Source organism: Condylostylus longicornis, unplaced genomic scaffold (genome assembly GCF_029603195.1).
Source record: "Condylostylus longicornis isolate FDR11 unplaced genomic scaffold, ASM2960319v2 ptg000010l, whole genome shotgun sequence".
NCBI lineage: Eukaryota > Metazoa > Arthropoda > Insecta > Diptera > Dolichopodidae > Condylostylus > Condylostylus longicornis.
This window is the reverse complement of record NW_026577979.1, coordinates 6697485-6723073: the sequence shown is the minus strand read 5'-3', so window position 1 is coordinate 6723073 and position 25589 is coordinate 6697485.

Genomic DNA, 25589 nt, shown 5'->3' with positions numbered 1-25589 from the left:
CATCAATAATTAAAAAAACTCTTCAATTCTTTCAATAATTATAATTGACACCATTGATTTTAAAACAGTGATTTTTAATATAAATTTTTTTACACATTAATATTACATAGATCTACATAAGAATGTTTTAAAATATTTTGTCAAAATGTTATATTTATATAATTGAAGTTATTCTGAAAAAAATACAATCAATATAGTGAAATTTTTTGTACTTTAGTTCAGACACAAACCATTTTGTGTTCAAAGTATGAACATTGGTTTGTGTTTATGCTATTATTAAATCATACGTTTCTCCGAACAAATGCCTCCATCAAAAGACCAAGTTGACAACATTTGGTTTCTGTTTAATAAAATTAAATGTTTTTTTCAATAAATTTAATAAATTTAATAAAGTTTAATGTATGGCCATGAATCCCCTTGATTACAGAATAAATTATTGTTTGTAGATCAGTGCGTATAGACAAAACTGTTTGGTAAATCGAAAAATATTGATTTTCTTTACCACTTACTAATAAAGTAGCATTCTTTCGAACTATTATGTTAAAGTAAAACTGCAGTAGACTCTTACTTATATGATCCAAAAAAATTTTATAAATTTCTACATGCATTTTTCCTGAATATTAAAAAATCGCTAATATTATTATTGTTATAAATAAATATTGTTATTTTACTAGCTATATCTTACTTTATTTCAATATTTCTCAGATCGAAAAGAAAAATATTGCTAAACCCTTCCGAAAACATAAAAACTGAGTTTAGCGAAACTTTTACTATTATAATTGTGCTTAAATATTTCATTATTTTTTTATTTGATTTTAGATATAGTCTATTTGCCTAGTTGCTTTCATTGTTTTAAGTCTAACCTATATGATATTTCTTCAAATAAGATTAGGTACAAATTTTTTCATATTAATTTGATCACATTACAATTCTCAGATTTTCAAATGCAATTCTAAATTCTGCTAAATAATTTTTGATTATGATAAAGATCTCGAATTAATTGGTGTTTGTAAGTGTTGTTCTATTAATATTAAAATTTAAACGAAAATTAGGTATTTTAAATTTTTAGTTAACATTTAAAAAACACTGAATTTTGGAAATATTGGGTACATCTATAAATATTTTATTAGATTATCATTAAATACGTTTACATTCAAAGTAATTTTTATTTTGTAAAATTAATTAATATTTTAAGGTTAAAATTTTCTACGAGTATAATAAAGGTTATTTTGTATTAAAGTATGAATTGATTAAATTTCAAAATGTTTTAACGATAAATTTTTTTTTAATTATGTGAATACAGAAAATTTTGTATGCGTCCATTCATAATTTAATTAATTAATTTTGATTTTAAACTATTCATATTTTATTTCTATGCATATTCAATTGTTCTATTTAGTACAAGTAGTAAGAGCGTATAGAACAAATATTTTTCTTTGAATTAATTATTTAAAATTATAATAATGCTAATAATAATGCGAGTACTGCAACAAAACGCTATATTCTATAATTTTGTAGTACAGGATGGTTTTTTTTAAGATGTTTAAGTAGATTTTTCAATATATACAATTCGTTCCCTTAGAATAATTGGGAACGAATTGTATATATTCTATTGTGCGACATAAGATCACTTTTTCCGCTTTACTTTTATAGTAAAGCATATGTCAGAACGGACACGTTTTTGGTTTTTGATTAATAATTTTCAATTAACTAAAACGAATTGGTTATCGCCTTATAAGCTTGAATCCAGGCTTCTATTCATTTTCCATTTACATTTGAACATTATCAAAGGAAAGGTTTAATTAAATAACCTTTCGATGTTTAAATAAAAAAAAATTCATTTTTTGTGCAAATATTTGAAAGTTTTTCACAATTATTTTTTTTTTTATTAGAAAATTCAATTGCCAATTCTCATTTAAGAATTTTACAAGCATTTAAAAAAGTTTTGAAATATTTTATTACACATATGGTGTATTTTATTACCCATATTGAAATTTTAATTACGCGAATACAAGACAGTGACAAAATTATGTTTTTAACTTTTAAAAAAAATGAACTTCCTCAATCAGCATACTTCTTTTATTCGAAATTTCAATTTTAAGGCATGGTTTCGTATCATTTCATGAAAATTTTCTTTTATAATCTTTTCAGGAACTTATTTAATTAGAATTGTGAATTTGTAAATTCATGCTCTTGTTAATTGTAACTCAATTTTATGAGGTTTCAAACTTTGCTTCAGTATGATTTTGTATATTTGATCAGCTTGCCCTGTATTTGCTTAGGTATAGGGCTAAGATTCTAAAGACTCATTTTATATCAATTATAATATTTGTTTTCAATTCCATTTTACGATATTATTAAAAATTGAGATTGATTTAAAATTTTTATATGTAAAGTTTTACAAAAAATAAATTTTATATTACCATTGAGCACAAAGAACAAATATTTTAACAAATTGATTTTAAATGTACAATTATCAAAATTAAATAAAATTGAATCGATTTTTAAAATAAAATATTAAATAAAAATAAAACCAAAACCAAGTAAATTAAATACAATATTAATTAATAAATAAAATGTTGTCCCAAAAATGTTTCCTTTTAATATCAAGAAAATTAATAAACTTCTTAAAAATTAAGTTTAAATTTGATATTATTGTTGTATCGAAAAACTATTCAAAACAAAAAAATGGCATCAATTCGATATTATTTAGAATTAAATGTGGAAATTTGTTGTTTTCCAAAATTTTGAGATACACAAAGAACGCAATTTTCAGTTATATGGCTCCAAAACTGAGTGTATACTTATAATACCTTGCTGAGATTACTACATACATAAGTAAATTTTCATTTTTTCAAAAATATTAAAAAACAAAATTAAAAAGGTAGAAAGCAGTTTTCTTCTGAATACGCATACATATTTAAAGCTACAATTCTTAAAAACTGATGTCAGCGCCGGATCTATGCAATATATGCAAAGTAAGAATTTGCAAAAGGCGACGAAAAACCGGAGTGCGATCCGGAAAAAAAGACTAAATTTTAAAAAATAAAAATTTTTTCCAAATTTTTCCAGTACGTGTTTTCCAAACAGTTTTTTCTTTCTATTTACATAAAAATTAACTTACAGGTATTTTAAGGAAAACCCGACAAGCTTTTTCCAGGCATTTTAAGGATGTTTATCTTTGATTTAATTTCTGATATATTCCAAGTTGAGAAATATAATAAAAAAGATGCATGTCCGTTTTCATAAAGCATTTATCATACTTTTTGTTCATAATAGATGCCTATTTAAAGCGAATATACGAGCAGGTATTACAGTTTAGTACAAGATCAATCAATGAGTTTTTGAATTTCACTTCAATTCAAATTGAATGTTTTGAGATTTATTTCTTTTCCGAAAAAAATTGATTCTTGTTTGTTCAAATTTAATATTATCTGCCAGTATAAATTGGGTATATCTAAAATTATTTGATTTTGAAATTAAAATTTTAGAATATCGAAATCTATTTAAGTGCGACATATTCTGGAAGAAGTTATTACCCTAAATTATTGTTTAAACAGGTGGGTTGCAATTCGAAAAGTTTAAAATGGTTTAAAATTGAAAGACACACAAAAATATATGCAGATATTTTTGATTAAATCCAGCCTATAAAACCAAATTTTAAAAATAGTGATTTTACAAGTCACTATTGTAGCATTTCATATGGTACATGCGTTAAATATTTTTTCTAACAAAACACAATTTTTTTTTTATCGAGATCGAGATTAATTAAGAAAAAAACTTTTCTAATTTTTTCCAATTCTATACACACTCTGTAGGTACCTACATAACATTATTATGTTTGGCCATGCATGTAAATATGGTATACAATAATATTCTACATATATATACATATATAATTTTTATATTGAAAATTATTTTAAAAATCATTGAATTAAAGTTTTGATTTTTTATGTGAACTTTTAATTAAATAAGTTTTGTGTTTCATTTGAAGTTTAAAATTTAAAAAAGAAATGAAAAAGTGTAAAAATTGTAAAATGTAATAAAAATGTGTGTATCTAGAAAGTATTTGAATACATACTTCACGCCCATATACGCAGGGTATCCCCTATACCAATGTGTTTCATTAAATCTTCGTTAGTTAGGCAGAAATTGTACCGCCAGCCTCTTTCGTAACAGTTTTAAGAAAGCAAAAAGAAAATTTGAAAGGAACGCTAAGGGCAAAAAATGTTTTTGGCTGACGTTTTTGGAAGTAGCCTATAATTATGGCTGCGATATCATTAAGTAAATTGTTTTCTACAATTTTATTGTAGCTTAAATTATTTTTCGAGGTTTCATCAAAGTTTCATTCTCATTTATTTTGCAAGTGCAACCGATAACAACTATACCAAAAAAAATTTATCAACAAAATTAAATGACACAAGTCAGGCTCCTTTAAGCTTGTAAAATTTTAAATAGCTGCCGTACAATATCAATGAAAGAAGGACCGTTCAGAAAAAAAAAAATTTAGAATTTTTTGTCTTTTTAGAACCCTTATGTTTCATCGTAATTGTGTTGGAATAGAGGTTTATGGTTGGACAATTTGTTTCTTTACTAACAAAGGTCTAAACGCCGGCACATATCAATATGCCGACAATTATAGGGCACACCCTGTATACATATGTAATTGAAGTAGTTAAAACATTGACTAACAACTGGAATCTTCATTTACTTATAAAAATTCTCAATTATTTTCTGTTTTTTTTTTGTTTTTAGTTTAGTATGAAAGAAAAGAAAAAAAAACAGAAATAATGAAAGGATAATAAAGGTGCCTCAAGTTATTTTGAATTGTTATGGTTGTTTTTTTTTTTACTAACTTTTATCTCTCGATTATAAGTGAAAAAATAATTGTTATGTGTGTGCTCAGTTGTATCGCAATCTATAGGTGTATTTTTGTTTTTTATTCCATTTTCGTTTGTAATTTTTTTTATTATTCTTCCTTAATATTACACTTATGGTGCACAATATGTCTGTAACGGTATATAAGGTACGTTTTTTTCTAAAATAAGCTTAAAAAATAGAAAAGTAACTTGTTCATTACGTATTTTACCTATTCTCTACTGCCAAAGTTAAAAATTTTTCTTTTTCTTTTTTGAGAAACTTCTTAGTTCAAATGAAATTATTTAAAAATATGAAAGTTGGTGCTGTGTAAAAATATTGAAAGAAATAACATTTACCAGTGGTAGAAGAAATTCACTCATATGACTGCAGAATAGACGGATGAGGCATAGTTAAAAGAACGAATCAAGACATAAAAATTAACAAATTTTTCTTCCCAAATTGGATTCTAGCCTGAGAGCAAATCTATTTTAGATAGACGCAAAACAAACTGATCTACTATAAAGGTATGGAGAAATTATTGAGAGTTCATTCGTTAAATAGTCTTTTAAAGTAATTGTAGTTGTATGATTTTATTTATGTAGTCCGTAGTTGCATGTTTATTATTCGATCTCTCTCAATCATCAGTCATAACACCTTGGGAATACATTATGGTTATTCATAATATATTTTCAATTATACATTATGTTTTGATATAGGGCTACAAGGTAATAATTGCAATTTTCAAATTACTGTTATTTCTTTTAACATTTTTACGAAAACCTGCTAAATTTTCTTATATGTAAAGTTTTAGAACGAAATTAGATTGGTAATCCGATTAATATCGTAAAAATGAAGAAACGAAAAAATTGCATACTTTTAGGTTTTGCAACAAATTATACTTTCTCTCATTTTATTTTCATGATTTCTTTTTCGGTTAGAGTGTTGAAATTTTATATTTTAAAAAGTTAACACGAAAACTGTTTAATTGTTTTTTTTTTAGATTCTTTCAACTTTTCAGTAGACCGGAACATTCCGGTAAATGTGTTCATGAAGGGATGTCATTAAAAATAATTGTTTCGGTTTCGTTTTCTGCGATAAACCTGATCTTATGTTATTTCTTTTACCTTTATTGTACCGCATCAAGTTTATATTTCCTGTTATTTTTATTGTTTCCTCTATGGTCAACTTTAACTAATTTTTAAAATTTTGATTATTGTTCAATTTTAATTAGATATTTAAGAAAAAACAAAATGTTAGAAAAATTTTGTTTTTGTTATTGTATAAAAGGTTGATTAAAAATTTTTAAAGTTGCTCTTTTCAACTTTCTGGCAATAATTGAACTATGGTTAGTTAGTAGTTTTCTAAAATAAAATTTTTCTAGTTTCCGATTTTCTTACGGTTTAACAATTTTGTCACAAATCAACTTTTAACTTTATTTAACAATTTAATGGTCTAACATTTTATTGTTTATGTAAAAATATTTCTGAATAAAGTAAAAATGCAATTTCATTAAAATCAGAGTCATTATAAATTCTGAGCTTTGTGTACTTATGATACCTCTTATGAGCGAAGTTTTGTTTAAAATATTGTTGTTAGTGATTATTGATTTGGAAAGGGAAAACTTGTATAATATAGAATGTTCTTATTAATCAAAATTTTTCATTAAAATGATTTCATAAAATCATTAATCGTTATTTTTGTATATTCAATACGTATGTATTTGTATTGGGCTAGAAATTTTCTACAGATTGAGTTACCTGACTTTCTTTTCGTTAGTGAAGAAATTTACTGAATTCGATTCATTAAGATTCTATAATTTATTTAGCAATTTACAGGAAAAATGCTATGAAAATAATTTAAATATTACAAGACAGAGAACTAGAATTATAGAACTTGTAAAACAATATTGATATTACCATAAAATATTATTTACGATACTGTGCTCAAATTTAAATTAAAAGTTTCCAATAATGGAACTACTTTTCATGTAAAATTATCGAAATACAGCTGTTCCATATTTCGAGATTATTCATATATTTCGACATATAAGAGCATTTCGACATAAAAATTAAAAATTGTAGATAGAAGTCGTGTCTTTGTCATATTATTCAAACACGAGAAAATTTATAGAAAATTGCATTTCTGATTGGTACCCGATAAATATACTCTTTTAATTTTTAAATTGACATTATCTGTCTTTCATTTCCCTTTCTACCTTATAAATAATCCTTTCTAATCCTCTTCTGATTTCAATCAATTTAAAAAAATTTGAATTTACTATAAAAGTTAAATTGACCACAATATTTTTTATATTATTAAAAAACCGAGTAGAATAATTATTTTTCTATATTCAAATTCATTCAATGTAACAATTATATCCGGTAGACAGAGTGTTAATCAAAACATTTACATATTATTTATATAAACTTTTTTCCAGATGAATAAAATTGTGATTGTTTACGTCAATAAAATTTTAAAAACTATTTTTTAATTTAAATAGGATTCAAATATTAAAATATTTTATTTTAGTTTGTTTTGAAGGCTTTTACACTTATAATACAATTATAATTGAAATAAAATAATCAATTTATATAACAGTTTCTATTGAAATTCGGGTTGCTCGTTATAACACTCGATAAGTTTTGACTTGGAATTTCAAATAGCATTATAATAAATCAAAGCCATAATTAATAAAGTTATTTAAATTAGTAGTTAATAACATATATTTCGTGATGACAATGAACGTGTGGAAAATTCAGGTCAATTTCATGTATAATTAAAATTATAAAAATGAATTAAATCGATTATACTATAATATAACAATAATAATGACCCCTTGAGCTAAATGTTCATTCATTTATTCACTTTTAGTTGTTATTTTATGTTATACAATATGAGAACCATAAACTGAAATAATATGCAATGAATAATTTATAAAAATTATTAATTTAAATTGTTGGAGACTAAAAATAAAACAAATATGCATAGATATTTTCAGTAGTGAAGACAGGAACAACTAAAAGTAGAAATCAACTTGCCGATTAAAAAAAAAAGCATTTCGTGTTGACTTCCATGTCTTTGAACTCCCAGTTGTAGCATTTTCTTTAAAAGCTTTAAATTTGTATTAGTACATTCTTCAATTCGGAAATATTCGCAGGGCTAGTTGGATTATTCAAAAGAATATTAAAATTTATTTCCAAAAAGTGTCAAGAAGTCCGTGCTTTATTCTCTATTTTGTTGCTATATAAATTGTAGAGCAAATTATGGGGTATAGCACTACCACAACAACTATTAATATGCTTCAAACAACATTCAAAATAGGACTATAAAAAAGACTTTACAATATTGGCTCCAAAGAATAGAAATTATTCAAACGAAAAATGGAATTTTTTTGATCTATGATTTGGTAAAAATTAAATTAATATTAAATATTTATGAAGTAGATAACCAAGGGATTTATACTTCAACTAACTAGTAATTTTCATTGAATCACATTCAGAGTAATATTTGAAGGATTAGTGACTACTTCTTAATTTGCTTAATTTAATTATTAAAGAAACTATTTGCCTCATAAATTTAATGTTTTGGACAATAATGTCCAAAATTAGGTTTTGACAAAAGATTCTTAAATTCTTTACACATTTGTCCCACAGCCTTCATAATTATTGATGCTTAAATTTTACTGTCGGAGTTAAGACGAATTTATTTGAGTTTTATTTTTAAATAAAATGAAAACCTGTAAATATCAAAATAGGCAATTTGTTCTAATGAGCACAGAAACAATGAATTTCTCTATTTCAAAATTTCACCTTCTTCTTAAAATTTTAAAAGCCTTCTCTATGTACACCTCAGAATGAACAAAAAATATTAATTTAAAAGATCGTATCACAGAAAAATGAAAACTTTTAAAAAAGTTTTTTTTTTACAAAATTTTTGGTAAGAATTCGAACATCACAACAATACGAAATATGTTTAAAAAAGAAGGGGTTTTTAAAATCTAATTAAAATTCTTTGAAAACAATTTAAATCTGATCTTTCATCATATAGATATTTCCAACATAACATTCGACTTACTTGGCTCTTCTTATATTCATCGATGAGCAAAATTTTTAAAAATAATTTCCAAATAAATACACCTATGTGTGTGCATATTATATGAATGTATATGTAATGGCATCAATTTTCATTAACTATGTGTATAGGAACTTTGTTATTTGAGAATTTTATTGTGGAATTATTAAAAAAAATCACTAAAAATTTTGTTAAGAATTGGAACTGTAGATGAATGGAATGCAACACAAATTTTTTTTTTCTCTCTTTTTCTCATTTTATTCTTTGTCTTCGTTTAACTTTATTATATTTTCTATTTAATATTTAAGGCCTATTATAACAGGGAATATGAGAAAAGTTTCTTCTTTTGAAATATAACAAATATAATATAAAGAATGAAGTTGAATTTCTTGTTAACAATAAAATTAACAATGAGAAATACAACGAAAATGTCTGTATAACATTTAGAGACGAAATGTATATGTAGATTTGTAAACAAATAAAAATTTGTAGAAAGAGTTAAAGGAAAAGCATTATTCCAAATTTATTTGTTAAGCGTCATATTAAATTTTGTTGCTTTATAAATCAAGTTTCTCATTACATTTACGCTGAATGATCTAAAGCGACAAAGGCACCAAACGTTGAAAGTGTTAACCGCATTGATTTTGTTTAAAAAAAATTTTTCTCTAGCATATTTTCCTCTAAATTGGGGGGAAAAGTGTCATTCTGGCCATGTGTCTGATTACAGAAATGTGTTCATACATCATTTAATATTGAAAAATACAATTACAAAGCAATTAGAAAGCTAAAAACCGATTTTGTTAATAAGATAATTTCAAAATTTAATTTTCTCTAAAAGTTAAAGTTCATCAGAGTGTTATACTATTCTTTGACAAGTTATTGTGCTGAAACTAAAAATGATTTTAAATTTCGTAAAAACATAGTTTTAAATAAAACAGATAATATTTTCGTAAAATGACATTTGGTATAATTGTTACAATGAGTCGGATCTATGCCGCCAGTAAATTGTGAACGGAGAAATGAATTTACTCAAAACAAAATACTTTTGTTTCTCTTTCCTCTTGCAAGAATCAAACGGCAAATATCATTTCTTTATCTAAAAAATTCTGCTTCTACTTTTTTTGTGTGCCTTAGCAGTTGAATTCAAACATTATAGTAGAGATTCTTTTAATTTATTTTTTCATCCTATATGTATGCAATGAAAACAATTATGTAAATAAGACGTAAAAAGGTTAGAAATTTTTTTTAAAATTTTGTTAGTGAGAACTGAGAATGTGTCACGTTACATACACGATTTCAGCTTATTTAGCTGACCAGTACATGCAAAGGAGGTCTTACAGATTTATATATGAGGAATAACATTAGTGGCGAATTATTAGCCAAGAGACTTAAGAACAAAAGTTATCGCTATATGTATATTAAATAATGTCTCTGACATCATAAATTATCCATATATGACATTATGTCATATGAGTGGTTATGTGCCATTTTGGAGTTTTAATTACTAAAATTCAAATTTCATTGTAAATTTTTTTTTTTAAATTCATTGCGACCATAAACTGAAGTCACTCTGTATTTATTTTGCATTTTGTTACTCCTAATATAGAAAAAAATGTTAGGAAATAAACTTAATGTTTGGTCATTGTTTACTTCTTCCAAGAAACTTTAGAGTTCTACAAGGAAAATGAAAAATATTCTGTTTTGTTTTTATTTTCTTTATAAAGTTTACATAATATTTTTGCTACTACTTTTGTCTTGTTAAAATTGATCTCTTCTTGATTTTTCTTTTCTTTTAAGAAAATTCCATTGAAACATTTGATATCAGAAAGTTTAGAAAAAGAATATTTTCTTTTGGATGGATGGTAAAGTTTTAAATGATGTTGATGAATAAAAGAAAAAATAAAAATATTTTTTTTTTAAATCAATTGAAAAACAAATCGAATGAAATTTTATTAAGATTCTCAATTTCTTAAGAATTTCTTTTAACAAAATAATTATGTTTGATGGTTGGAAACGTTGTATGTTATATTTGAATATATGGTAAAGGTTTTTGAAAGGAAAACTTTCTTTTTCTTTAAACAAAAACTAATTTTGAATAAATTTTAGCAGCTACTTTAAAGTTTAAATATTGCAATTAACATAAATTAAATCATAATTTTGACAAATTCTAAATACCTTAATGATTTTATAACCATATACCAAATAAGGCCTTCTTGCTCGAAATGTGAGTGAAAATAAGAAAATTCTACTCATTTTTCTCAGTTATTTAACAATACGAATTGCAATATGTTGCTAGAATTTAAGAAATTTGTTGTGCGAAACAAAACAACGATAATGTTTCGAAACATTTTTATATATAAACATTTGCCCATGGAGTCTGCATGAATATTCTGCTTAAAAATTGCTGATATACTCAAAATGAAATTTTGTGCAGTAAAAATTCGAAATTTACAGTTTTTTTTTTTTTGCTGTTTTTTCCTCATTGTATTTTGTGATGGAAACAGAAGCAAAAGAATTTTTTTTTTGTAAATATCAGCAGTTTTTATAGCATTGACGTAATTACAATATTACGCATTTTAATATAATGTACAGTTGATTGTAAATATTCTGGGATTTTATTCAGATACTTTTTGATACATATAGAATTCTCTCTGAAGAGTAAATACTGAAATGTCATCTCTTTTTAAGAATCAAGAGTTAACGAAAGAGTAAAAAATTAAGGGAAATTCCCAATAATTTCTTTTTTTTACGTTTGCTTCTCAATTGTTAAAGAAATTTTTACTTCAGTCTTACTACTGATGGTCTATGAAAATCATGATTTTATAAGATTAAAAAAATTAAAATTTTGTTGGTGAAAATTTTTTAACTCGAAAAAAATAATTTATTAATATTCACATGTATGTATGAATGTAGAAATTTATTCGTATTTATTATTTATACGAATTTTCGAATAAATAATAATCAGTTTTAATGGCAAAAAACTTTTAGAATACCAAAATTGGAACTCTTATTTCCTTGTAAGCATTCTCGTATAATATGCGTTGGTGGGAAATAATTTAATAACAACATTACTAATTAATTATGAGTGATCAATTTATTATTTAAATATTTCTAAGAAATGTTCGACAAAGCATACCTGTAACGTTCTCCTCTACTTGTCTATTAATATATTCCTGTAAAAAAATTTCACGTGTGTTCCTAATAACAACCTATGATATCTTGTACGTAATTGTCACTCCATAAAGAAGTAAATCTATTTTCTAAACGCTAAATGACTTTTTTTTTCAACACTTTTTAAAGATTAGGATAAAGATTTTGTTTTGGCAATATCTTCATTTTTCCATGAAAAAATACTGTAAGTGAATACTACACTTGTTGAATTAACTATGTCGAAATAAATCATCAGTCAGTGTCATCTAGGACAAAATCTGCCATTTCAAAACTTTACAGATACATAGCATATATGTTTTATCCTACATTCCTTTAAAGAAGTTTTAAATAGGTCTTAATCCATTTAGTTGATATAATTGCTTAATATTTTCAATGTATAGAAAAATATTCCAATATTAAACTATACCGCTTCATAGTTTTTATCTAATTTTCAAACAGGTTTTACTTTTTAAAATGGAAAATAAATTTAAATTTTATAACAATTTATCGAAATGGCCACTAGACGAAATAATTTTATAACATTTTCCACTTGTATGTTTCATCGATATGAAAAAGTTTTTGCACTACAATTTAATAAAACATTTTCATGAAGCGATTAAAATCCAATAAGAAGGGTGATTTTTTTAAAATATTAGAATCCTTTAATAAAAAATGAAAGAAAAAATCATATTTCATATTTTTTTTGGCAATATTTTCAAGTGTATAAATTTTTTTACAATACTGAAGTTATAAATTTTATGAATATTTAATAAAATTTATGCATTTTTCTTGTTAAAATGGGAAAATGTGAAATGTTTTATTGCATTTTAGAGATTTCAATTGTAATTTTAAATCTATAACTTGAATAAAATGCGTTTTGCCTCAATAATAAAATATTAAAGATGACCATTTGTGGTGTTAAAATTGAAACTATTGGATTTAAGTATTTGATTTGGGAATTTTACTTACCCCATATGATTGAATCTAGAGTCTATATTTTGAATAAATTTTAGATAAATCAATATTTTTGTTTTGAGTGATGATTTTAATTTTGATGATTTTATGAGGATTAAACAAAAATTCCAAATATTTTTTTTTTGGAGTTTGTTGAAATGGAACCAAATAGACCAACACCCTTTTACATAAAATTTCCAATTTTATTTTTTGCCTGATTGTCAGTTATTCTAATTAATATTTAATTTAAAAAAAAAAACTATAATTTTAAATTGAATATTAAATTTTTAGTATATAATTCCTACTTTAAATTGAAAATGTCCTAAACTTATGCAACAGTGTTATGGTATTAAAAGTGAAAATTTTTGACTTAGATTAAATAGTTGGTTAAACTTAACCAACTATTTTATTAACATCATTAAAGAGAAAATGACGTGACCGATGGTTTAGTGGTTACTGCACTGGTCCTTTAACAGAAGACTCTCGGGTTCAAAAACCAGTCAGGTCACTATAAAAATTATATTCAATATTATATAGCTTTATTATTATACACATTACATTATACATATTAACTAATTGCCATATTTCAATAATATCCAATATTGAAAATACCAGAAAATTAAAATAGTAAATATAAATAACCTTATTATAAAACAACGGTAGGCTCGTCACTTACCTATTAAACTCAACGATGTAAGAAAATGATGTTCAAGGTTATCTACAATATCGTACAACAGCCCTATGCTCCTCACAGGAGCGAAGTTGAAATAAAAAAAAATTAAAGACGAAATAATTTTTTGTTTTTTTATAGAAATCAACACAATATTTTAAATGAAGGTCTATGAGCCTTAAATACAGTTTAGGTTTTAAAAATAAATCAGAGTATTCAAATTAAATAATAATTTAGATTGCTCTAAATAAACAATTCAGAGGTCCGAAATAAAAGAAGAGTGAGCCATTCCGATAGTTCACAAATAACAAGGAGAGTTATTTTTATAGTTTATTGGATTCGAAGTAGATGTGAATGAGAAGTCAAGTTTTAATATTATTAATTTATTAGATTCTAATTTATTAAATTTTGGAATGAGTACATTTGTTAGGGCGAAAAGCTGAAATCATTTTTCAAATTATTAGAATCAGAGAATTTTACAAAAACAATTCTTAGTGTTTCATGTTTTCGAAGTATTCTGATTGAATTATTTTTTATTTTTTTTTTGGTGAAATTTTTAAGTATTCTTGGTAATTTTCATTTTATTTACTATGGTATTAAATCTAGCTAGATTATTATGATAATTTTTTTTTTGCCTTTTTTTTTTAATTTCTTATGCAAAAATTTCACTCTTTAATTGAGTATTCTTCTGTTTAGAAGATAAGGAAGGTAACGCAGCCAACAAATTGCAATTTTTTTTATAAATGCATTTTTTATATAGAATTTACCGACCGATTTTATTAAAATTTAAATTTTAATTAAAAAAAATTATGTAGAATCAGTAGAACTAAAAATATTAATCAATTTCCTTCACACAAATAATTTCCGACACCCGTTCCATTTAAACTTCATATAAATCTGGAATTTATTTTTGATTTATTCTCTGAGGGGCCACCAAGTTAGATCTATATCGCATTTATTTACTTCTTAATCAAATCTAAATTTCCAAGCTCAGACTTACTGGGTTTTATATACCCAAATTCATACTATAGAAAAATTGAACGCATTTGTTGTTTAATGCGTTTTGATTGCAATTTTTATTTTTATATTCGAAACTCTTTTATTATGCATTTAAAAGCAATAAAAAAATTAATATACCAAGTGATTTATTTCCAATTTATTAATACTTTCATAATATATGCAATTGCAATATTCAATTTTTTAATCGAAATTCAATTTATATTTAAACAAATTTCGATTTTTAATTTAACTTCCGTTTTAATTTTAAATTAACAATCTTTTGAAAATTTTATTTAAAATCCGGATATTGCAATTTTTTTCACTTAATTTTACAGTTTAATTTCTCATATAATATTATGTGTACTCACTTACAATATTGTGCTATCATACAAAATCGTGCTATCATACAAACATCCTTTTTGTTTGCTGTTAAATTTTAAGTTTAAGAATTTATTAAACAAATTCTCATATTTTAACAGGAAGGAAGTAAATGTGTTAAATTTGAATTTACAAATATAATAATAACATATATAGTATGTGAATGTAAATGTTTTAAGAGTTGAAGTTTAATTTCGGTAGTTTTCATATGTAAGAGTAATTAAAGCTATAAAATGCATAATATAAATTTGATATACCATCGAAAAATGAATATTATAGAGTACAGCGTTTATTGGCATTTTAACAATAATATTAATTTTTGTTATTATTATTACTGGAGTATGTAAAAATGCATTATTCTCTGATATTTGTTGAGTGAATACTATTGAAATGTAGTTTATAAAAATATTAATTTTAAAAATTTATAAGTGAATAATATAATTTACAAATTATATAGACTGTGAAAGATCAATAATTATGTGTACAATTATTTAATATTAAAATTTTTTAAAAAATTATTAATATATAGCTATTATGAGTATTTGAATGGCTTTGTATATTTGTAGGTAAATAAAATAGAAAATGTTTATTTTTAAAATAAAATTGTTTCCAGATTATTGACTTAAATATATATTTTAAAAATATTGAAATAGAACTATTATTTATATTAGACTTTATTAGAATTAAATAACCATTTCAGTATTTCAAGTTAGGTCACACCAATGGTTTGTATTGTAGCACTTTTCCCTTCAACAATTAGTGAAAATACTGTTTTTAAATCTACCACACTATTAAAATTATTTTCATTCATAAACGAAACTATTTCTAATATTGCATATATTTAGGATGAACGATTTATGTAGTCTTTGAAATAACTCAAAAATTACTTCAAAGAGGGGTTAACATAATGCTCGATTTTAAGGTTTAATTGTGTGAATTAAGAAAAATAATTATATTTTTTAATGTTATGGAATATACCGTTAGCTTTTCGCGTTTATAGAAATTTAAAAAAGCTTGCGATTTCGAAAATATAAGGGTCAAAATTTTAAATTTTACAAATTTCAAGAGGGGATAAGTTGAGAGGGGGTGAAGACAGAAAAAAATTTTCTTTTAACGAAATGAGCTATTTATTAGTGTCCAAAAGTTACTGAAATTTAAGGCTCCCACTACCTGGGGTCTAGAAGAAAAACGAGATCAAAAATTTGGAAAAAACGGATTTTAGGTAACGGTAAACTTGAACGTCAATTTTGTTTTTCTAAAGTTTAACTATAGTATACCGCGCTAGGAGAAGCAAGCCATTGCCTTTCTACGTTTCCAAAATTTGAGAAATGCTTATGGTTTCACTGATATAAATAGTTAAAAAATGGCATTTTTTGAGTTTTGGAGGGTATAACTTTTAGAGAGGGAAAAATTTTGTTCTACGGAAATAATTTTCTAGTAAAGATCTATGTACCTATAAAATTTTAGCTTTCTATCTTCAAGGGTGTAGAAGTTTTGTAAACTAAAAAATGTTCACTGACGGACGGACGGACGAATAGAGTAAAACTAATAAGTACTTTTTTTCAAAAAATTTTTAAAAAAGTCCTAATAAAAGCCAAATTGATCTTTTTAATATATTGCGCTTCCATTTGCAATAATAAAAAAAATATTCAAGTGCGAAATGATTTTATGTGTATGAATTGACTCTTACATTCTGTACGTTATTTGGCTTTCGTGTGCTGGGAATGGTTTACATTATATTTTACATATATCGAATAATTATTGAAGATTCCAAAAATATATTTTTTTCCGTCACTAATTTTCTTTTGGTGTGCATTTAATTCGAAAATTTCTATATAAATTTCATATTGTAGTTAGCCGGGATTACATATTCAATGGCACGTTTTAAATTTTCTAGGGCAGGTGAGAAGTTGTTAACTATTTATTTTGTTCTCACTTCATTTTTTGGTACATTGAATTCATTTCACAAAATTTGGTTCACTGAAAAGTCGAATTAGTTTAATTTGGGAAGTAAGTCTGAAATATTATAGAAGAGGGAAGTAATTTGTGTGGAAATAATGTCCAAATTGAAGTGCTAGAAAAGTAAGAACAAATGTTCACCATGTCTCACAAACAATAATCAAAGTTAAGAGTTTTTTTATGCAATACCATTAATTATTAATACCTTTACCATGTATACACTCTTTGAGTATAAAATAATATTCATATTTGTCATTTTATTTTTAATATTAGATTAGTACAGTTTAAAACTATTTCTGAAAAATCAATTTGGCGAAAACTTTTTTAATTTCCTTAAATTCCAAAATTTTTAAATTAAAAACTTTAAATTAATCAATTTGGTAGTGATAACATTTTTTATGTCTATAGATATTGTATAAATTTGTACGTACATATGTATACGATAAATTAGAATATTTGGTAAATATTTAAACGATATAATTAATTAGAATAGTTTTTGAATATTTGCTCAGATTTGATGAGCGTAAATTTATTGATTTAAATCAGTTTGAAATTATATTTTCAATAATACTATAGTTATACTAGTGCAAAAGTGCATATGTATGTATATATTATTATATAATTACTCTTTAAATTAAAAGGTCAGTAAAACAGAAATATTTTGCCTTTTCTTATATATTAAATAGAAAAACAACTCGAACGTGTATCCTATAAATTATTTCATTTCTCAATGATAATCTCGTTTATTTTCATTAAAATTAGTTAAATAATAATTTAAACTTAGTTTTATATGGTCCAAACGCTTAACTAATCTGCATATAGATTAAAAGTTTATTAATTAAGTGTTTATTAATTTTTCATTCAAAAATCTAAAACAACTCCTATAAAAATTTTTGAAATAAAAATATTTCATTTGTTTAAATCTCTCGTAATCTTTTTTAAAATTGCTTACAAATTTTGCTTATTGTTTAAGTTTAAAATGATTTTAATACTATTTATTTGCTCGTACCATTCGAATACATGAGCTTATCATGTTCTCGACGTGTGTAAATTTAAACGAGCTTAAATTTTGCCATTTACGTAGTCATATAATTGACGAATTGCCTCACAACTATCAGCCACCATTTCCAACCAATATTATTTGTAATAAAAAAGTTTTTTACTTACATGTAATATATGAAAAAGTTTTTGTAAATAGCTATAAATTAAATATTGTAATAATTTTTGTATGTATTTATTGTCAATACTCTGAAATTAGTATAAGAAATAAAGTTTTTATTTTGAAAATTATTTTACTTCTGAAAATGAAAATTAATTTTCGGATTTACTTAAAAACGTAAAATAAAAAAATTACTTGTGCTATATATGTGAAAAAAATTGCATACTTTTAGGGTACGCAAACAATTTGAATTCAGAGAAAATATGTTTTAATTTTGGAGTTTCTTGTTGTGAATCCTGTAAAATTAAATGGTGCAAAATATATGGCATAGCTAATAAAGCATTTTAATAAATTTTTAATAAATTTCAATGAAAAATTTTTATGAATAATCTTGTTAATTAATTATGAATGGTTGATTATTAACAATACAACTGCTAAAACACTTATTTTAAAATTAAAATTTAATTGTAAGTGCATATTAAAATTAATGTTATTTGATATCTTAATAAGCATATGAGTAGTTTAAATATGTACAGAAAACTTCAATATGAATAATTCAAACAAAGGGCTAGGAGACTGACTACTTTCTTGTTAATTGAATTAATAAATTGCAAAAGTGTCATATATAAAAAAAATTCAATTCGACATCGTGTCTTAAATTAAATTACCTATAGGGTGTTTGTTATTATATTGCAGGTAGATATGCAAATTATTTTCACTCTATACTTAAAATATAACAAAATAATCATTAAATTTTTGCAATAAAATCTTAATTAATTAATTATATTTACAATATGCTTGACAATAAAATTTAATAGATTTAAACGAAAAATTTTTATTGAATTTTCCAAAATTTTTAGTTATAAATCCGCGTTATTAAATTTCATGGAAAAAGGGTTCGTTTTAATGTTCATATGAGCAACATTATAAATGCTCTCCTGTTTTATTCACTCCAATTTCTATTTTAAATAAATTTATTTAAGCTAATAAGCTTTAATTTAAAATTAATAAAATATAATTGACAATATACCGAAAAATACATTTAATTTAAATTTTTTTATATTTTTCTTATTTTCATTGTTGTCGTATAATAATTAATTGATACGCATCGGTTTACTTGCAAATTCAAAAACAAATGAAATATAATTAAATATAATATATTAAATATAATATTAATTTAAATTAATATTGGTTATTTAGAAATTATAAAAATTGAATTAAATTGAAGATATTATTAAATTTTGTTTTATTTTATTTTAATTTTCCTTTCCATACCGTAATTATTCACAATAATTGGTTTTGATTTATAGATTGTCATCTAATTTAATTTTATTTATAATATAGGGTTTTTCAAATGTCGTGCCTAAATGTTATTTTAAAATAAAATATGCAGAAAATTAGGTTTATTAATTTTTCATTATTTTACAATTATTTTTTTTATTATACACTCTTTACAACTATATATGCAAAGAGGCTATCATACAAAAATCAAATTTTCAAAGACTCGCTAATACTTAATCGTAGAAATGCAGCAATAGTGTTACGAATGTTGTGTTTAAGCGCTGTTGTGTTGTATGGTTTTTTGAGAAACAAAGTCTATGTGAATAATCCGACAATTATTATAATGGATTTCGAAATTTGGATTTTTTAACACAAAAATACTAATTTCATATTCTGCGTCATTCTACATCAAAAGATTTTGCAATTTCCACTTGTACACTTGTTATTATTCAAGCTTAACAAATTCGGACAATTTGGGGACCGCTTGTGTAGATTTTTCTATGATGAAGACGACTGAATATATTCTTTGCTTTTATAAAGCATTGGCCAGGAGGTGATTGGTTTAGTTGGGTGATAGGTGGTAGCATATTCGGACTTGTGGAAAATGGCGCTTAGACGAGTAAGTATTAATATGAGGATTATAGTCCTTGCTGGAACTTTATAAATAGTAGGATGTTACAATAAGTCTGTGAGACTGCTACGAACCTACTCTAATTTAATCTTCAGGCTTAGTCCTGAAAGCTTTGAACGAAACAAACGTTTTGTAAGTTCAAATGAATGTTTTAAGTTTGTTAAAAATATTTTCGTGTTCGTGTGTAAATTTCAAAAAATATGATTTTTGGAGCCATATTAGGTTGTTTTATAATTTAATTCTAAAACTGAAACAACACCATACATTTATTTTAACTTTAAACAAAACAAGTTTTAATTTTGCAGAAAAACTAAGAGTAATTAATTATCTATATATAAGATAAGCCACCAATGGTTACTATATGTCGCATGATTCCAAAGTTATAAGCATTTATTTATATTCAGGGAAAATCTGGTACATCTTTTTTTCAATAGGCTTTAGCTCAAGAACAAATATATCTGCATCCCCCTCCCCCCTTTGGATTTTTTTTTGCTGGAAATTGATCAAATCATTTGATCGAATCATTTCTGAAATTATTTGCCATCTTATGAGAGACACCCTTTATATTATTTATTTATATAATACATGTATGTAAATAAAACTATGATATATTTTATATTTTTAAACATTTTGTTAAATTTCATATCCTTTCAATGCGCAAGGTTTATTGAACCTAAGTAAATAAAAATGTTTAATAAAATATTTTCTATTTAATTTTGTTTTATTTCAATTTCTCGGAAGGCAAAAGGTTTTAGGAGGAAGTTTCGGGAGGTAGGCAAAGCTTTTATTTGTGATTTTATTTTTGGATATTTTAAGATTTCTTCTTCTAATTGAAACGCAGGCTTTCGACTGTAATAAAACAAAATATTGTTTGTTAATTCAAAAGTAAGTAAAACGTTTGACGATTTATTTATTATTTGAACGTTAATAAAAAAAAAAACCAAAATAAAGTAAATTCTAAATTCTCAAACTTTTTTCAAGTAGCAGACGTCCCACTATGTATATGCATTGAACCTGTTTTATAGCTACCTTAAAATTGTGAAAAGATTTTTTTGTTTGAATTATAGCTGACTTTTTGTCAGTGGAATCAAACATGATTGTGAAAGCAGAAATAACCATTGGCAACTGCTAATTTTATTTCAAGGAGGATTTTGTTTTCCAAGAGTTTAGCGACTGTATTTTAAAAATATTAAGAAAAATCTTATCAGTTCACTTACATTATAGAAAATTAACTTCCAAAATTAAAATATTACTTGCTTACATGTTGTTTTCGTTCTGTTTCCCCCAAAATTGTTGCATACTTTTGAAAAAAATGAGCACAGTTATTTTATATACCAATGAATTGAATATCAAGTCATACATAATATTTGCTATTTATGTAATAAACTATGTACATACAATATGAATATTATATTATGATAAAAAACAATAAATGAATAAATAAATGGATTTATAAAAAAAAATATGATGCGATCAGCATATTACCGTCAGCATAGTAAAAGTGTTGCATTAGATTATGAATATTTCCTTTTAATATTTATTTTAAATTCTATGAAAGACTGTGAGAAGGTTTTAGTTAATCTAGAGGTAGAGGTTCATTTCCACAATTCGATTTCCCTTCAAAGTTTGTCAGTTCATTTTGTTAATAACCAGGACTCAAATATTAGATTTATAGATATTCTATTAATTTTTTCCTGAGAAGTGATCAAATATATGAAATCGAGTCTTAGTGGAAGTTCAGTTCGAGTCCTAATATTCAAGAAAAAATTTTCTGGTCTATTTTTTTATAATCAGAATCGTAAATATCAAATTTCAAGTTATTAATTGAATATTTCCCTCTCTATGAGCAAATATGTAAAATCAGTCCATAGTATAAGGTTACTAGCTGATACCTGATATCCCAAACAAGTAATTTGACTTATTGTATTTTCAGGCGGAGCCAACCAGCCAACATGTATTCTAATTGTCACATACTTTTAGGATGATAAGGAAAAATTGAAAGAATCCTTAGCTTAATATAGACGAATTTTACACAACATATACCAAACAAGATAAATAATTAAAATTTTAGAATATCAGCTGATTATTTTTTTTAAACATACCCAACAGACCCATATAAAAATGGCCCACCCTAAAAACCCAGTTCCGGAGACCTGAAATATCCTAAAAATTGATGAAATCGTCTCATTCTCGTATGAATTTTTATGAAAATAAAATCAGATATGAATTTTTGTGAAAATCGATCCAGCCGAACTCGAGATACTGATCTGCACAGATAGACTGACGACAGATAGAGAAACTGACAAACAGAAAGACAGACAGACAGATCGACAGACATTTTTCTAAAAATGGTTTATTAATGCTTCTCTAGTAAGGTGAAACACATTTGTGTCGAAAACTCGACATGTGAAATTTGGTGCAATAACATAACGGCCCTTTAGGTAATGCAATGCGGTCGGTGAAAAGGAAAGTACACAGATACGCGTTCATAAAATTTCATGTTTGCGTTATTATTGTAATAAATTTAAAAGTAGTTAAACTCCATTTCTATTGTTGAAAATTTGAAAAAAAAAAAACAAAAAACACCAACAAAATATGAATTTCATGGTTTTTTCACTTATTCAAATGTTACTGATTGAAATGTGGGAAAAAAATGCTTAAAATAAATATTGTTTGAATAAAATATTTACAAAATATTTACATTACTCGTATATGAGAGCAGCGAGCAATAATGCTGGTGCTTCTTTATTAACATTCGAGTTAAACAAAAATTTAAACAAAAATTTTTAAATATTCTTAAAAGGAATTAGGAAGCTTATATAACCCTGAGTTTAGCATTGCTAACATAACTTGCAATAAGGCGAATTCTATTAAATCAAATAAGACTTGGTCAGGTCATAAAATAAGAAATAATTTAATTATTTGCAATATTTATTTAAAATATACACTAAAATATTATTCCAAAGGTGTGCATGAGTTTGCAACCGATTCTTAACAGGTCGAAACCATTGCAGTTAAATTGCAGAAGTAAAAATTTAATTTAAGCTAGTATGTCCGATTTTATTCAAGGGTAACGAATATGAAATTAATGATTAACTGCAAGGAAGAAGAAACAGGATGCTGGAAAATAATTTTTAGTATCCTTTAGGAAGACTGACAACAAATGAATTAAGAAGCAATGCTGTAATGAAACCAAATAATCAAATAACTCCATAAGGATAGAATTCCAAATTGAACTATTTAATATGTTGGAAACTTTTATATTTGTTATGTACGAAATGAAGCAAATATAGAATATCATATGCAATTGATTGGAAATTCTTTTACAATCAAGGGTTATAATTATAAACGTACATTCGGAGAGCGCTCCAAGCAACGCATTTGACACTATTTCAAAGGACCCAGTCCCAACACATTATAATTAGTATACTTTTATTGAAATCACCTACAAAAATATTATTCCCAGGTCATTTCTGAACACCTTATAAAAATGTTATTGTTCTAATATTTTCGAAGTTATTTGCTATTGCTGTTTAAATGTGGTAAAGTCACTGGTGAATTTTAAGACTTAGCACGGAAAGTGCATTATCTTGTGCTCAAAATGTAATTAATTGTCTAAATGTCTATTAATTTTAGAAAACCATTTTGGAAGAGCTTGCTTTGGGAAAATTTGTTAAAAACAAGATTATTTTTAAAAAAAATTTTCAAATATAAACCAAAAACATATTTTTTTTTGTATAATCTATGTAGTTGACTGTCACGAGTTCCTTTAATTTGGAAAAAATTTTTAGTATGTCATCATAGTTTGTATGTCATTGTATTCAACAAAATTAAATGCATATCCTTATATTTAAAACTATAAATAAGTTTCTTATGCAATATTCTGACATTATTTATATTTTAGATAATGACATATGATGTAAGTAAGTGAGTACTTATAATGAAATGCTAAACAGTTTCCATACATTACTCTGAATAATAATGATATTTCAATTCTATACTTGTTTTTTTTTTTTGCTTACATCCATAATAATATCTTTATTGCAACAACAAATACTAGTTCACATATTCCAATAATAGAGAAATTTTTTATATCATTGCAAAATGTGGGTTTAAAATAAATTCAGTCGCTTTAGTTTCGCTTTAGAACTGTAAATGTCTGCCAAATAGAAAATCCTGATTGATGTTTCATATTATTTTTTAAATTTGTGATCTAAAAATCTGTATATTGTAGCTATACACAATATAAAAATAAAAAAACATGATTTTTTGCTTAAAAAATTTTACATTTTTAAAAAGGTATTTCACGAATTACTTTTTAAATTCTAACTATGAATATGTCATACTGAACACACAAATAAAAATAAATGCAGTTCAAAATTACTGGTTTGTATAGTAGCACATTTCCTTTGAACAATTGAAATTGAATGAAACAATTGAAATTGAAAGAAACCTTAGCTTAATATAGTCGAATTCGATCCGACATATACCAATACCAATCAAGATAAATAATTATATTTTTTCGGTGGTAAGAAATGTGCTGTTAGCTTCTAGCCTTTAATGATATTCAAAAAATGATTTATGGCTTTCGAATAATGAGGTGCAGAATATTTAAATTTTGGTAATTTTGAAAGGTTTTAAATTGGAAGGTTATTGAGATGGCAAAAAAATTCTCTTACAACGAAATTATCTATTTACTTTTTGGGCTTAGAACCTCTAGATTCCAGAATTTAAAACTCTAAAATTCTAAAAACAAGAAAAAACAGAGTTGACCTTGTCAACTCTGTGATACCCGCACGAATTTGTTATCCTATGTGCGAATAAATATGCCATAACTGACTATGGGACAGACTATGACTTTGAGTTGCCGTATTACCATATTAATTTATGCAAAATTTCAGTACTGTGTTTTCCAAAACACTGTGTGTACCAAACTACTATTGAAGTTGTATGGCAGCTACCCGAAAGAGCCAAGAAATTTTAATGAATTTTATCAAACACATTGGCCCTATTAATATATTTGCTTGTGTGAAATTTCAATACTACAGCTTTTATAGTTTCTGAGATACAGCTAAAAAAATTTTGAAGTTGTATGGCAGCTACCCGAACCAGCATTCCGATCATGTCAAATTTTAATAGGGTTTTGGCACTTACTACAATAAATCATTTGTGAAAATTTGGTGAACTTAGCTCAATTAGTTTTTGAGTTATCGCTGGGACGGACGGACGGACGGACAGACAGACAGACAAAGTTAAATCAAGTCAGAATTCGACGCTGATCAAAAACATAAACTTGAGTCTATATCTCAAGGCATTATTTCTTAGAGTTAGAAACGGTAACGCAAATTTAGTATACCCTTCGAACATACGTTCGTACGGGAATAAAAATGGCATTTTTAAGACTAAGAAGGGCCGTGGAAGGGAAATTCAAAATTTTCTACCAGAAACAAACATTCCTTATTAAGTTTTACAACTTA